The 14,785-nt window shown below is 38.9% G+C and overlaps 1 pseudogene; it reads left to right on the top strand.

The window, feature by feature from the left end:
- Positions 1-14,785, top strand: part of LOC139640778 (zinc finger protein 208-like) — an 84,797-nt pseudogene that overhangs the window by 55,193 nt on the left and 14,819 nt on the right.

Raw genomic sequence — 14,785 nt, 5'->3', positions numbered from 1 at the left:
TTTTTTTTGCTCATATGTGACTTTTTTCATAGCAGTGTGAACAGCACAAATCACATGGAATCTGACTATTCAATTCTGATTTGGGCCACTTTCATATGTGGTCCTCAATCAGATACAGGTCTGTATTTTGCAGTGCGACCTCAGTCTGAACAGTCTTATCGGAATTCATGTGACTTTTACGTCACTCGAGATCGACATTCGTCACAGTTCTTTGCTGGCGGGAGTCGCTCTGTGAAAACAAACATGGAGGACAGCTGCGATGGAGGGAGTCAGTGGGGGGACAGGGAGGCGTTAGACCTCAGAAGTATTTGGGGTGACACTTCTGTACAAGCAAAACTTCAGGGGTCGTATCGTAACCGGTCTGTGTTTGAAAGCATATCGAAACAAACGGCCGAACGGGGCCACAGAAGAACGTCGACTTATAAATGAAACCATAAACAGTTCATGACCGTGACCAGTTCACACTGGAATCTGATATTGGCCACATTTAAAAAATAATGTGAACAGCCAAACAAAAAAATCAGATCTTAGCAATAAATCCGAATTGAGCACTAAGGCTTGCAGTGTGAACGCAGCCTGAAGGATCCTGAGAGGTCGGACTCTTGAGAAGCCAAGCTCAGCGAGTGTGGAGAGGAGGATTTATTTATTATTATTATTATTATTATTATTGTTGTTGTTGTTTTTTTTTCTTACAGATTGTCTCTTTTTGATGATGTCAGAGCTGATTGGCGGACCAGGAGGAGAGGAACCTTGTCGGCCATTTTGTCTCAGTTCAGGACAGCTGTGTTGAATGTGATGTTCAGCAATAAGGAGGCAAGATGAATTCTTCAGAAAAGGTGAGCAAAAATATCACTGTTGTAACATTGATGTTAATGTGTTGGTAACATTAGTCTATTAGTCTGTCTATTTATAACTTAATGTTGAGGTGTGGGTAGTAATTAAGTGTTAAACCTGTCTCTCTGTCTTGATCTCTTTCTTTATATCTTTCTCTATGAAACAGAGACACACCAACAGACCCAACAGACCAAAACGTCACCGCTGTCAGCAGTGTGACAAAGCATTCACGACACCTAAAATCTTAGAGAATCATCAGAGAGTTCATACAGGGGAGAAACCTTACTCCTGTCAACAGTGTGGGAAATCTTTCAGTCAGCCAGCTTACCTAAGAGGACACCAGCGTATTCACACTGGAGAGAAACCATACCACTGTGACCAATGTGGGAAGAGTTTCAGTGATTCTAATGCATACAGGCGACACCAGCGTATTCACACTGGGGAGAAACCATACCACTGTGACCAATGTGGGAAGAGTTTCCGTCATTCTCATGCATACACACAACACCTGCGTGTCCACACTGGAGAGAGACCATACCACTGTGACCAATGTGGGATGAGTTTCAATTATTCTACTGCATACAGGCGACACCAGCGTATCCACACTGGAGAGAGACCATACCACTGTGACCAATGTGGGAAGAGTTTCCGTCACTCTAATGCATACAGGGAACACCAACGTAGCCACACTGGGGAGAAACCATACTGGTGTGACCAATGTGGGAAGAGTTTCAATTATTCTCATGCATACAGGGAACACCAGCGTATCCACACTGGGGAGAAACCATACCACTGTGACCGGTGTAAGAAAAACTTCACTCTGTTATCTTCTTTGAGGAGACACCGGTGCATCTGAACTGCTGCAGAGCGCCTCCACTGTCTGCAGGAGGGAGGAGGATCAGACAGTGGGTACAGCCGATGTTGAAGAGGAGGCTGGAGGACGGCTGTGCCCAGCACCAGCATCTCCAATGAAATTATTTGGGACCAATTGAGGCGCTGCTGAAAGACTGTAATGAACTTAACTGAGACTAATTCACACAATATGAGCCTATAATGAAATGTTGATTATTTTTGGACAAATGATAGGCGACAAATTACGCAGCATATTAGAGGGCTTTCTAAGTTGTGGATGTGGAGTCTGCCTGGAAATGAACTGAGTGTAAAGGGCATTTTTACTTTATTCACTACTTTGCCATAGAAGTCGTCATTTTTCACTATCTGCAAAATGTGCGCATGCATAGGTCGACGTTGCCGTAGCGGAACATTCCCAAGGCAAGTTTATAAATCTGAAAATCTGCATACACACTTTTAGGCTGGTTTTGTGCCCAGGATCCCATTCTTTGCACGTTGTTTAATTTATGCAGGCTAATATCATGTTTGCAGGTTCAAATTGTCTTGCTAATATGCATCTGTGTTCTTCAAATCCATGTGGTGGATGGATCTATCAAACATAGACATACATGATGTAAGAGTTACAAAGGTCATGAGCAAGGCCTCTAAGCTGGTTATTCCTTCTAGCTTCCATGTCTGGAAAATACAAGTTTTTATGTTTATTAGGAACATGGTGTTGTGCCATATTGGAGTAAGAACAGAGGGTGAAACGTTATGGTGGAGGATTTCATTTGATTTCCACCAGGCAGTTAGAGTGGTGTTGATAGTTTCTTTTGAAGCAGTTGGGGGTTTTTATGGTTTTGTTGATTAATGAAATGTCTTTGATGGGCAGTTCTTGAACTTTAGTTTGTTCTATGTGAAGCTGTGATGGATTTACATTATTTGTCCGGTGCTGGATGTTCTGTAATTGATGTGAAAGGAAGTAATGATAGAAGGTTTGGGTTCCTGGAAGGTGGATATTTTCATTCAGGTTTTTTTGCCTTACCAGTAATATGTGTTGACTGCAGAGTTGAGCGGAGAACCAGCTTGATGGTGGATTGACAGGCGTCATGGAGGAGAGGTGATTGATTTTTGGAGAAATGTTCATCTTGACGGTGGAGATTCAACCTGTTAGAAATGATCGTAGTGTCCTTCAAAATTGTCTTGTATTTCTTTTAGTAAGGGGATGAAATTGAGTTTTGATAATTAGTTTAAATTTAATTAAATATGGATTCCTTCATATTTAATAGACTGAGATTTTAAAAGGTATAAAGTCCCAAACCTCACCAGGCAGAATCTCAGTTTTTGACCAATTGATGGAGTCCACTATGACTAAAATGTGGCATACTCTTTTCTATTAGTTTTGTGCTTTACTGATAATGATTGATTGATAGATGATTGATGGAGTAGCCAGATACTAGAGGGGGGATGAGGGGTTTGTTATGTACAATAACATGTCATCAGCATACAAACTGATTTTATGATTGTTTGCTTTGGTTTTGATGCCTGATATGCTGTTACTGTGTCTGATAGAGACAGCCAGGGGGAAACAAAAGGCACAAATAACAGTGGCAGTAACAGACATCCTTGTCTTGTACCTCTAGTAAGTGAAATGGTTTGGATGCATGTCAGGTTAATCTCTATAGAAACACTTGGTGAGTTGTAAAGTATTTTTATTCAGTTAATGAAGTATGAACCGATTCCAACACAGTGAACAGCGTTGAAGAGAAAGGACCAGTCTGCCCTGCTGAACGCCTTTTCACCATCTACAGATGCTACAAATAATGGATGCTGTTTTTGTAGAGGTTTATGAAGTTGAATAATCTGTGTATTTTCTGAGGAACGGCTCCCTGTAATGAAGCCAGTTTGGTCTGTATGTACAAGTGATGGAATTACAGATTCCAATGTAGTTGACAGTGCTTTGCTTATCATTCTTAGGTCTGAGTTTGTTAATGATAAGTGGCGGTAACTGGAGCGTTGTGTGAGGTTTTTATTTGGTTTCAGATGAAGTGTGGTGAGGGCGGTGTGAGGGCGGGCACTGTTAGAGAACTTTGACACAGTTGAATAAAACCTAATGATCAAACAATATATTGTGCCGACATGTTTTGTGTGTACACCACGCAGAGCTTCTGAAATAAGGATTCGTGTTGTAAAATAAACAAACAACACCCGCCGGGTGCCGTTTGCACTCCCCTTACGCCGCCTACGTCAAGCCCGCGCGCCCCGGCTTGAACAACAAGTGCAGCCTGTCAGGTAATTTCAAGCAACACCAGCGTATCCACACTGCGGAGAAACCATACTGCTGTACTGCTATTACCCATCAATTCAAGTTACAATTGTAGTTATCCAATTATTTTAAGAAAATAAATATGGTTTTATCTAACTATCCCTGCCCTCCATGTGTGCCGACTTTGCTTGCATAGTTAAAATACTTATTGACCTATTTTAAATTCAGCTGATTGCAGTAAAATGCCGTAGTATATTATTCATCAAAGGGAAATTATGAATGAGAAGTGTGTGTCTGTTTTTTGAGAGGCGATTTATGTCGCAAGACTATATGGACGGACTGGCATAGATACCCACGTCACGTGCTACGTAGACAGAATAGGCAAAATTAATATATATGCTACAATTTAGGAATTATAGTTTTCACGTTACAGTGTTGACTAATTAATTAAATATAAATCAACGACAAAATCGCTTCCACCGGAAGTGTCTATACGATTTTATTTTGTATTTGCTGCGTGTATTTCCTGTCCTCACAGTGGAGCCTGCACCGGAAGAGACTCCACAGAGGCCCCGCAGGCAGATCGATCCGCTCACCCCTAGCTGTCGGTAGTTCTCCCCAGTGGCGGAAATGGCGGACGGTGGAACAGTGAAAGTGGAAACTCTACCTGGCAAGAGAAAAAGAGCCCCGCTGACGGAGAAGGGAAAGATGGCGAAGAGAGAGAGTGATAAAAGTAGAGGTAAAACAAGAGTGAACCTCGGACCGGCGTTCACTCGGTGGAGACGGCTCCGGGACTTGAGAGGATTCAAAACCGACATTCAGTTGGCTTTCTTTCTACTGGATCAGTGAGTAACAACCTGCCAACTTATTAATACTACCGGATGTTTTCCTCTGCCTTTATCACAGCACTGAGGTCGGGGTTTCTAGTTCAAATTGGGATTCTCCCGGTTGTTTCTTGCTTTGGACAGCAGCCAGAAAACCAACCAGGAGCTACAAGGAAGCCAGGACCAGAAACAAACAATTATGCTTGTTTCTGGCTATCTATGTTTGTCTCCAGCCAGCCTGACTGCTAGCGTTAGCAACGTTAGCCATGTTGCTAACGATAGCTAACGCTAACATTAGCAGCCAGAAACAAACAAATGATCCATTGTCCGTTTAATAATCTAAACAAAGAACAGATTTTCCTGCAGTGGCCTTTCTAAAATGAGAAGTGGTGAAAGTTACTATATTGTGTTATGATGAAGGAGTTGATAAGCAGACAGATGGTTTGTTACGGAGCTAGGCTCTAACGGAAAGCGATCCGGTTTTCTTTGCGACAGTGGCGCAAGCAACGGTAACACTTTCTATGACGCCCATGTTTATAATGCATTATAAACATAATTATAATGTGTTATAATCTGCTTATAGCACTTTATAATTATAGTTATAAGCACTCATAAATATTCATATTGATTTATAACAATAATCATAACACATTATAAAGCATTTTCTAATGACTTATAAGGTCAAGTATCATAATACTTCATAATTGCTGGTCACTCACGGACATTTTTTCGCAAGGATCATAGTGTATTATAATTCTCATAGTTGTAATACATTATAATCATTTTAAAATGCGTTATAATCACTGTTATAATTTGGAGTCTCTGTCATAACAGAAATTGAGTACTCCAATTTGACAATAAATTAAATAAGTAAATCTCTCTGAATTAATAAATGGCGCTGCCTCCCCTTAGTAGTGTTTAAAGAATTTATACAATTTCTACTAAGAACTCAATGTCCCCCTTACCTGAAAATTAACTGACCAATCTTACTTTTTGCTTCTCATTTATTCCACTGGTAACCATCTACTTACTGATGTTATCCTCTGCCTTAAACCTGATGGAGCAAAGCTGAAAACAGTTTTTTAAACCTGCAATAAGTGATTTCAGACCCTGTAAACAATCCTGAAGCTAATGTTGCTGTGTGGAGATTTCCTTGAGACATAATGATATAAACTAATATCCAGCTGTGTTGCTGTTTTCTCCTCTTTTCTAAAGCTTGTTGTCAAAACTTAGACTCCTCCCCCTTCCATTCAGTAGCTTTTTTTTTTTTTTATAAAACTAGCTTGTCTCCTCCCTCGCTGTTTAAAAGCGGCGCTCACCCCCTCCCATTCCTGAAAAAAAATCTCGTAATGTTGGAATCGATGAAGCGAGCGAGTAAACTGTTAAACTAGTAAACTGTTAAACTAGTAAACTGTTAAACTAATAAACTGTTAAACTAGTAAACTGTTAAACTAGTAAACTGTTAAACTAATAAACTGTTAAACTAGTAAACTGTTAAACTAGTAAACTGTTAAACTAGTAAACTGTTAAACTAATAAACTGTTAAACTAGTAAACTTGTTAAACTAGTAAACTTGCTACCTGCCTCTTCACTTGTCATTGTGGGTCATGTGACCTTCAGTGGGAGAAACATCTGTCAAAGTGAGACTGGTAACCGGCGACTCTTCTCTGTAGGTACGTTTAGCTTAGCTGTTAGCCTTTATGCACGGTCCTTCGCTAATTTTGCCCTTAGGGGCCTCCGTAGTCCAGCAGCTTTGCTGTGGTTTATTTACAAAATGTGTTGCGGTTTCTGTCGCCCTCTAGTGGAAAATCGCTTATTGCAGCTTTAAGTCATACGAAACAGTTTAACATGTATGTGATTTATATGTAAGTGAAGATAATGCAGGAATGTTGTACCTTACAGTTAGGGATGTCAGTTTCGGTTAATTTTTGCTTTCGATAGGCCGACACCCATTAACCGGTAACTAACCGGTTAATTTTTAAGAAAAAACGCTTAATGACGTGAAATACAAGAAAGTGGCGCTTTCCTTTTACTCCGATGCTCCACTGACTCAATGAGCTTTTTATATTATGTTATATTACTAGATTTCAGCATTGAGGTACTTACATTTATGATTTTGCATAGGCATACTAACCTAAAAACCTTTTATTGGGAACCACAAGAAAGTTTCAGAGCGACAGAGACACAGAGCGTCCCCGTAACCATAGCAACTCGCTGTGCTGCTCTGTCTCGTCTGTCCTGCTGTCAGTGTCTCTTTTCACGCAGCGACGTTATCAGTTATGAATTTGTTTTTCACTGCATGAGAAAATGGACTTGTGGCGTGAGAGCCTGTGAAAAGTGTCAATTGCGTGAGTCTCTCGGTCAATGCGTGAGAGTTGGCAGCTGCTCAGACTGCTGGTTGAGCGGAGTATGTATGCAAATTAACCTATAGACCGGTCAAAAATATTCTCGGTGGTTAACCGATTAACGTTTAACCATTGACATCCCTACTTACAGTACATTTGTACTTTCTTTAAGGGCAATCCTAGCTAACTACTTCCCCAGACAACAGTCGACTTATTAGTGTTTAACCAACAGTATGATATCGGAGAGTGCAGTGAGCAGCCAGATGTGGGAGAACATGGAAAGGAATGAATTAATTTTTTCAAATCATCGAGACTACGGCAAAGAAAATTCTACCATAACAGGTGATTGATGCCCGATCAATGGTTAAATCATGTTGATCATATTTTTGGATCAAAAGATATTACTGACAAAACATTTGCACTGTAATTTTAATCAAACGGTTATTGATTGGATGAGATTTTATCTAACACTTTGAATACTGTCCTGTTATATAAATAGATCATTTCAATCAGCCTTTATGCTACAGTGTGGTGTTCCTCAGGGAAGCTGCTTGGGTCCCCTTCTTTATTTGATATACATGTTGTTAGACTGTCTGCTTGTGCTGTACGTCCAGCTGTGTGGAGAAACAGCTAGAGGTCAAGACTGCTGATCAAGAGGTTGCTGGTTCCAATATCAGATTGTCATGTTGTTGTGAAGTGGGTTGGGTTTAGGGTTTAGTTACTCTGTAATCACTTTAATTACATAGCACTAGGGATGCACCAATATCGTCTTCTTCGCTGCCGTTCGATACCAGAATTTTTAGTATCAACCGATACAGAGTACCGATCCGATATTGACCCATGTTTTTTTTTTCTATAATTACACAGCTGCATACAGCATGTAAATAACATGGGAACAACAATTCTATTGTAAAACAAAAAACAAAAAAACTGCAGCAGGGCAAAAGAAATGACCAAAATAGGAATGACAATTCCTAGGATATATAAAAGGCTGCTGCAATATAGAAAACAATACTAAAACATTCAGGCAGTCTTTGGTTATATTTTTCTCTTAATTTAAAACTAGATAACCTTCAGTGTAAATAACTGCACAAAAAAATAATCAATAAATCAAGTAGGCTACTGTTACATAACATAGGGATACAGTGCAAAAAAACTCACAAAAGTGCAAAGAGCAGTAAACTGACCAGTGCATACTGCTACAAAACAATACTGAAACAACCATACAGCCTTGGCTTATATATTTTTTCTCTTCTTTAGTGTGAATAACTGACAGACATCAGTATGGAGTAGAAGATAGATTATGTTTTATATACTAACTTTAACGGACACAACATTTCTGGCTAGTAGTAGCCAACAGACTGGAGTTCTATTTGAAATGGTTTGTAACAGTAATATTAGCCAGCTAGCCGTTAGATGCAATCTTTACATTTCAGCTTGTATGTTAGGTGGCTAGATCTCTGCTATTGCCATACAACCAGTGTTTCCCATATATGCTGAATATTCTAGTCATGACCCGCCATGCTAAAAATATGTTCTGTAGTGTTTTCTATAGTGTTTGTATAGTACTCAGGAGCGGCACCACTGCTGAAAATGCACATTTAAAAAAAAATTAAATGTATTTCTGCCAAGACTTTCCTTTAATGATTGAAGTGACAAATAGCGCCGTGTGGTCGCGGACATTCATTTCCATATCTTTATACTGTGGATTTTAAATTTACATTCCATTACATCATTTAGCAGACGCTTTTCTCCAAAGCGACTTACAATAAGTACATTTTGTCAACAGTCTTCGTCATCTAAGCCTTTTAATAGGAATATGTATCATTTGTTGAATTTTGTATTTTTTCATTTATTTATTTATTTTTTTAAATATAGAAGAAGGGTAAGGATATAGGTTAGTTCAAGAGGGGTCCAGGTGTAACCTGTAGAGATGTCTCTGATTACCTCTTTTAAAAAACCTTGTTGGTAGGATATCAAGGGGATATGTGATATATATATAAGATATGCTATATATAAGATATAAGATGTGCTCAAAATAACTCAATGATGTCAACACTAATGAAACCGTAATGTTTCCTCAAGAGTTTTAAGTCTTCATAAAGCTGCTGGGAGCTACAATCACTGTTATTACTATTATTATTATTATTATTATTGTTTTTATGGGTGTTCCCTTGTCTTAACGACTGTCTCTGTTTGTTGATGTCAGAGCTGATTGGCAGGAAGAGAAGCATCCGGTGGAGGAGGAGAGGAACATTGTCGGCCATTTTGCCTCAGTTCAGGACAGCTGTGTTGAATTTGGTGTTCGCCACAAAGGAGGCAAAATGAATTCTTCAGAAGAAGTGAGAAAAACTATCACTGTTGTAACATTGATGTTGATCTGTTGGGAACATTAACCTGTTAGCTTGTATATTTATTTGATGTATGACAATACCTATGATTGCTAATTATTCTCTCTTCCTCCCTCTTGGCAACATTAGCCTGTTGGCTTGGCTATTCATACATTCATGATAAGATATTTGACAATACAAGATGTCTGGAGGAAATAAAATATGATGCTCTCATATATTGTATCATGTGGAATATGTTATGACAGTAAAGAGTATATTACACATTACATACCACAGGATATTATTTGTCTGTTATCATATGGTTTCATAGTTTATAATACTTTGTCAGAAGTAGTAATTAAGTAATTAATGAAAACTATTAGCTAGCCCCCCACCCCCCCACCCCCTTCTGATCTCTTTCTTTATATCTTTCTCTACAGAAACCAGACCCAAATGTCACCGCTGTCAGCAGTGTGACAAAGCATTTCCAGGACTTACTTCGACAATTAAAGGATCATCAGAGAGTTCATACAGGAGAGAGACCTTACTCCTGTCAGCAATGTGGGAAGAGTTTCAGTCAGTCATGTAATTTCAGGCGACACCAGCATAGCCACACTGGGGAGAAACCATACTACTGTGAACAGTGTGGGAAGAGTTTCAGTCATCAAGCTACATACAAGAAACACCAGTGTGTTCACACTGGAGAGAAACCATACCACTGTGACCAATGTGGGAAAAGTTTCACGCGTTCAGATAAATACAGTGAACACCAGCGTATCCATACAGGAGAGAAACCGTACTGCTGTGACCAATGTGGGAAGAGTTTCAGTGATTCTACTTCATACAGGCGACACCAGCGTATTCACACTGGGGAGAAACCATATCAGTGTGACCACTGTGGAAAGAGTTTCTGTCAGTTAAGTACATACAGGCGACACCAGCGTATTCACACTGGGGAGAAACCATATCACTGTGACCAATGTGGGAAGACTTTCAGTTATTCAAGTACATATAAGGCACACCAGCGTATCCACACTGGGGAGAAACCATACCACTGTGACCAATGTGGGAAGAGTTTCCGTCGATCAAATACATACAGGTTACACCAGCGTATCCACACTGGGGAGAAACCATACTGGTGTGACCGGTGTAAGAAAAACTTCTCTCTGTTATCTACTTTGAAGAGACACCGCTGCATCTGAACTGCTGCAGAGCGCCTCCTACTGTCTGCAGGAGGAACAAGCTTCTCTCTGTCCAACCAACGAAGGAAGCTCAAGTGTTCAGGTCACAACACCAAACTTTAGGCCTTATTTATAGAACTGTGTAGATTCCACATTAAAAGGTTACATTTACACAAAATAAGAAAAATACGTACAGAAAAAAATAATCAGATTTGGAAAACCATACGTACACACACCAGCACGCAATTTTCCCATTATGAATCCCAATCAACTTGAAACGTTGTGAACGTGCACCAGCCTCATACTCCACCCCTTAACTCCTACAATTAACTATAGGTGGTCAATGAAACACCATGTACATTGTTGTATGTTTTTTTCTTGATTCTTGCCTTTTCATCTTGAAAATGGAGATTCAACATCTTAGAGATAATGGTAGCTTCTTTCCAAATTGTCTTTTATTTCTTGTAAGTAAATTGAGCTTGGATAATTGTTTTAGATTTAATGAGATGTGGATTCCTTGGTATTTAATAGATTGAGCTGTGCATTTAAAAAGGTAAAAAGTCCCAAACCTCACCATCCCAGTTGAGTTTGGTTAGAGGCAGAATTTCACATTTTGACCAATTGATGGAGTACACTATGAATACAATTCAAGTGGCACATTATTTTCTTTTTGTTTCATGCTTTACTGATAATGATTGATTGATAGATGATTGATGGAGTAGCCAGATACCAGAGGGAGGATGAGGGATTTGTTATGTACAATAAAATGTCATCAGCATACAAACTGATTTTATGATCGTATACTTTGGTTTTGATGCCTGATATGCTATTACTGTGTCTGATAGAGGCAGCCAGGGGGAAACAAAAGGCACAAATAACAGTGGCAGTAACAGTCATCCTTGTCTGGTGCCTCTAGCAAGTGAATTGTTTGAACTTTAATATTTATTTTCCTCTGTTGAATTAATCTTTCTTTTTTCTACATTTTCATACATTTTTGGTTTTATTTTTTGGTTCATCCAGTATTCTTGGACAATATGGGTTTTTTTTTTTTAAATCATCTTCATTTGTATATTCATTGTTTTAAAAAAAATTTAAGTTGTAACATCCATATTCATGAAACTGTTAATAGACCGTCCTTTTTTTACACATTAATTATCAAATGCATTAGTTTTGGAAGATTATGGGTCTTTTTTTTTATATAATCTTTATTTGTATTTTCTTCATCTTGGGAAATCTTAAGTTTTAATATCTGTAGTCATGAAACGTATTAAAACAGGTTATGTCAATACATTTCATTGTTGCTTCATTGTTCGTTTTTTAAGCTACAGTGAAAAATACAGAAGAGTCGTATTGTATTGTATTGTACACACTCACACACACACACTATTCCCATTCTAAAGACGCCTCCTCTCCAGGTCCTGTAAAGTGTTTTAGATTAAACTTAGATTTAGATTAAAATTAGACTCTGGTTCAATCCCACAGTTTAAGAAAGTATTGTGTCCTATAGTGTGATATCTGGGATCAAGCTGGAGAAACAGTCATTAAACCTCTGCAGTCCTTACACAAACACACTTTAAAAATATTGGATAACAAGCCCATCCAGTATCATCACTGTGATATACTTCAGAAGAAGAAGATTTTAGAATTTTAGATTTTATTGAAATGTATGTCTTCTTTTCAAGATTTTGAATGAATGTATAAACTTTATTTATGTAGCACCATTCCTACACAGAATGCAGCTCAAAGTGTTTTACAATTCAGCAGCTAGTTTAAAAACACACACACACACACAGACACACACACACACACACACACACACACACACACACACACACACACACACACACACACAGAGCTGTGGAGGACCAGAACTGTCATTTTAAGAAATCAATAAATGAGTGAATAAATAGTTAAATGCATTAACAAATAAAGGAATAAATACATCAATGAATTAATAAGCGGTAAAATAAATGTGGGAATATTTATAGAAATGTGTAAATTAATAACAAAATTGTAATATGAATAAATAGCATATTTTCATTGATTTATTCATTTATTTATTCATTCATTCATTCATTTCTTGGGACATTCGATTTCCTTTCCCATAGAGTTGAAACGTTCGGTTCAGCCAACAGACTCATTGGGATTTTTAACATGTTACACAACAGAGAATTCAGTCCCCGACATCAGAAAGCGACAGTAAAAGTTGCTGTAATGATCCTCAGTTATAAATGTTTCAACCTCATTTGTGTCAAATCGTGTTTTTTCTGTCGCTTCCGTGTTTAAAACGGCACCAAACACTACAGTACCCATGATCCTTAGAGGGAGTTGCTATGGTGACAGCACAACAAACTCCCAACGGTGATTTGGTAGGCGGTTCAGGTCATTCAACTGTTGCAACTCTCTGAATGGCGAGTCACGTGACCGTGTGTGTGTGAAACATGAATGGGTCTTTTGCTTCAGGAACTGAAAAATGGCCACGCCCATGTCTTCACGTCTCAGCTCTGTTTCCCAGAGGTGTGACCAAGTCAACTTTGCTCGAGTCCCAAGTCAAGTCTCAAGTCTCAAGTCTAAATGTAGATTACCAAGTCAAGTCCAAGTCATTTAAGTCAAGTCTCAAGTCTAAATGTAGAACAGCAAGTCAAGTCCAAGTCAAGTCTCATGTCTTGAGGCACAAGTCTCAAGTCTAAATGTAGATTACCAAGTCAAGTCCAAGTCAAGTCCATGTCATTAAAGTCAAGTCTCAAGTCTAAATGTAGAACAGCAAGTCAAGTCAGAACAAATCAAGAGTCCAGTATCAATTTAATATCTTGAAGAAAACTAAATATCTAGGACTTTTCAATGCAATATGGTTTTAATAGGATAAAAACTTGGTAAGAGCATCATGAGTTTGATTTCTATCATTCAATCATCTATCATTCTATCAGAAGGTATGAAGCCACACACACACACCTCTCCACAGAGAGGTTATCACACACACACACGTTTCAGCTGCATTGTTTACATCGAGGCTGTGCCGCTCAGATATTGGCTCATAATAAGTGTCAGCAAATCCAGAGAAGAGTGTGAGCGTGTGTTTTCCTCTTTGTATATTTAGGTAACAGGCTGCATGTTGACATTCTGCTACTCTGACAATGACGCCTAAATGTTGTATTTTTAACTCAGCATACCCGTTTAAACCTGACTGGAATTATAATAGGGATGCGATCTAATGTCTAGATGTTATGATGTGTAGATGACTGTGTCACTTTGATCTTAGAGCCGGTTCCAGAGCCAGTCCCGTTGGAGCCATTCTGTGCTCAAAATGATAAGACGCTTTTCCTACGTCTGAAATTCTGTGTTAACGGCCTCCGCCTCTTCAGAAATCACATCCTCTGACAATTTCCATAAAACCCTGTCTTCATTTTAAAGGCGCACCCAGATCAACCCACGATTTCTGGTGCTGTGCAGAGAACAAGGTTTTAGCATCCGCAATGCGATTTGCACTGGTGCGAACTTTAGTAGATCCGGGCCAAGATCTTTTGTTAAGACTTTAGAAATCTTTTCAAGTCATCAAAGCACAAGTCAAAGTCAAGTCCCAAGTCATCAGGACTTGACCCAAGTCAAAGTCTCAAGTCTTCTCTTCACGGATCAAGTCAAGTCGCAAGCAATTAAAACTGTGACTCGAGTCCAAGTCATGTGACTCGAGTCCCCACCTCTGCTGTTTCCTCAGGCATATCAGGGTGTCTGCGGGGTCTTAAAAAGTATTAAAAGGTAATAAATCAGTTTAGCGAAAATTAAGGCCCTTAAAACGTATTAAAAAGTCTTAATCGCCATTTTATGAGGTATTAAATTTTGTAGCTATTTTTCAATGTGAATAACCTATTTATCCAAAGAGTTTGTGTGCTAAAAGTTTGCGTGAATTTATTTATTTTGCTCCTCACAACTACTACAACAAACTACAACAGGAAACAGTAATGCATAACCCGGAAGTTAAGAGACGCTCTCTTGTGCACCGGGAGAATTTGGGATTCTTCTGTGTCGGCTGTCACTAAGTGGAAAGAACTATGGAAAGTGAAAGGGAAAGAGAGCAAAGCATGGAAAGACCACAGAGATTTTTGTTAATGACCGTGTTGTGTGTGTGTGTGTGTGTGTGTGTGTGTGTGTGTGTGTGTGTGTGTGTGTGAGCGTGTTA

The sequence above is a fragment of the Centroberyx affinis genome, unplaced genomic scaffold (assembly GCF_046629955.1).
Source record: "Centroberyx affinis isolate AG114_WGS23_722 - 3 ecotype Tasmania unplaced genomic scaffold, CSIRO-AGI_Caff_v1 ptg010591l_1, whole genome shotgun sequence".
Taxonomy (NCBI): Eukaryota; Metazoa; Chordata; class Actinopteri; order Beryciformes; family Berycidae; genus Centroberyx; species Centroberyx affinis.
The sequence above is the reverse complement of the archived record's forward strand: the minus strand, read 5'-3'. Positions and strand labels throughout refer to the sequence as shown.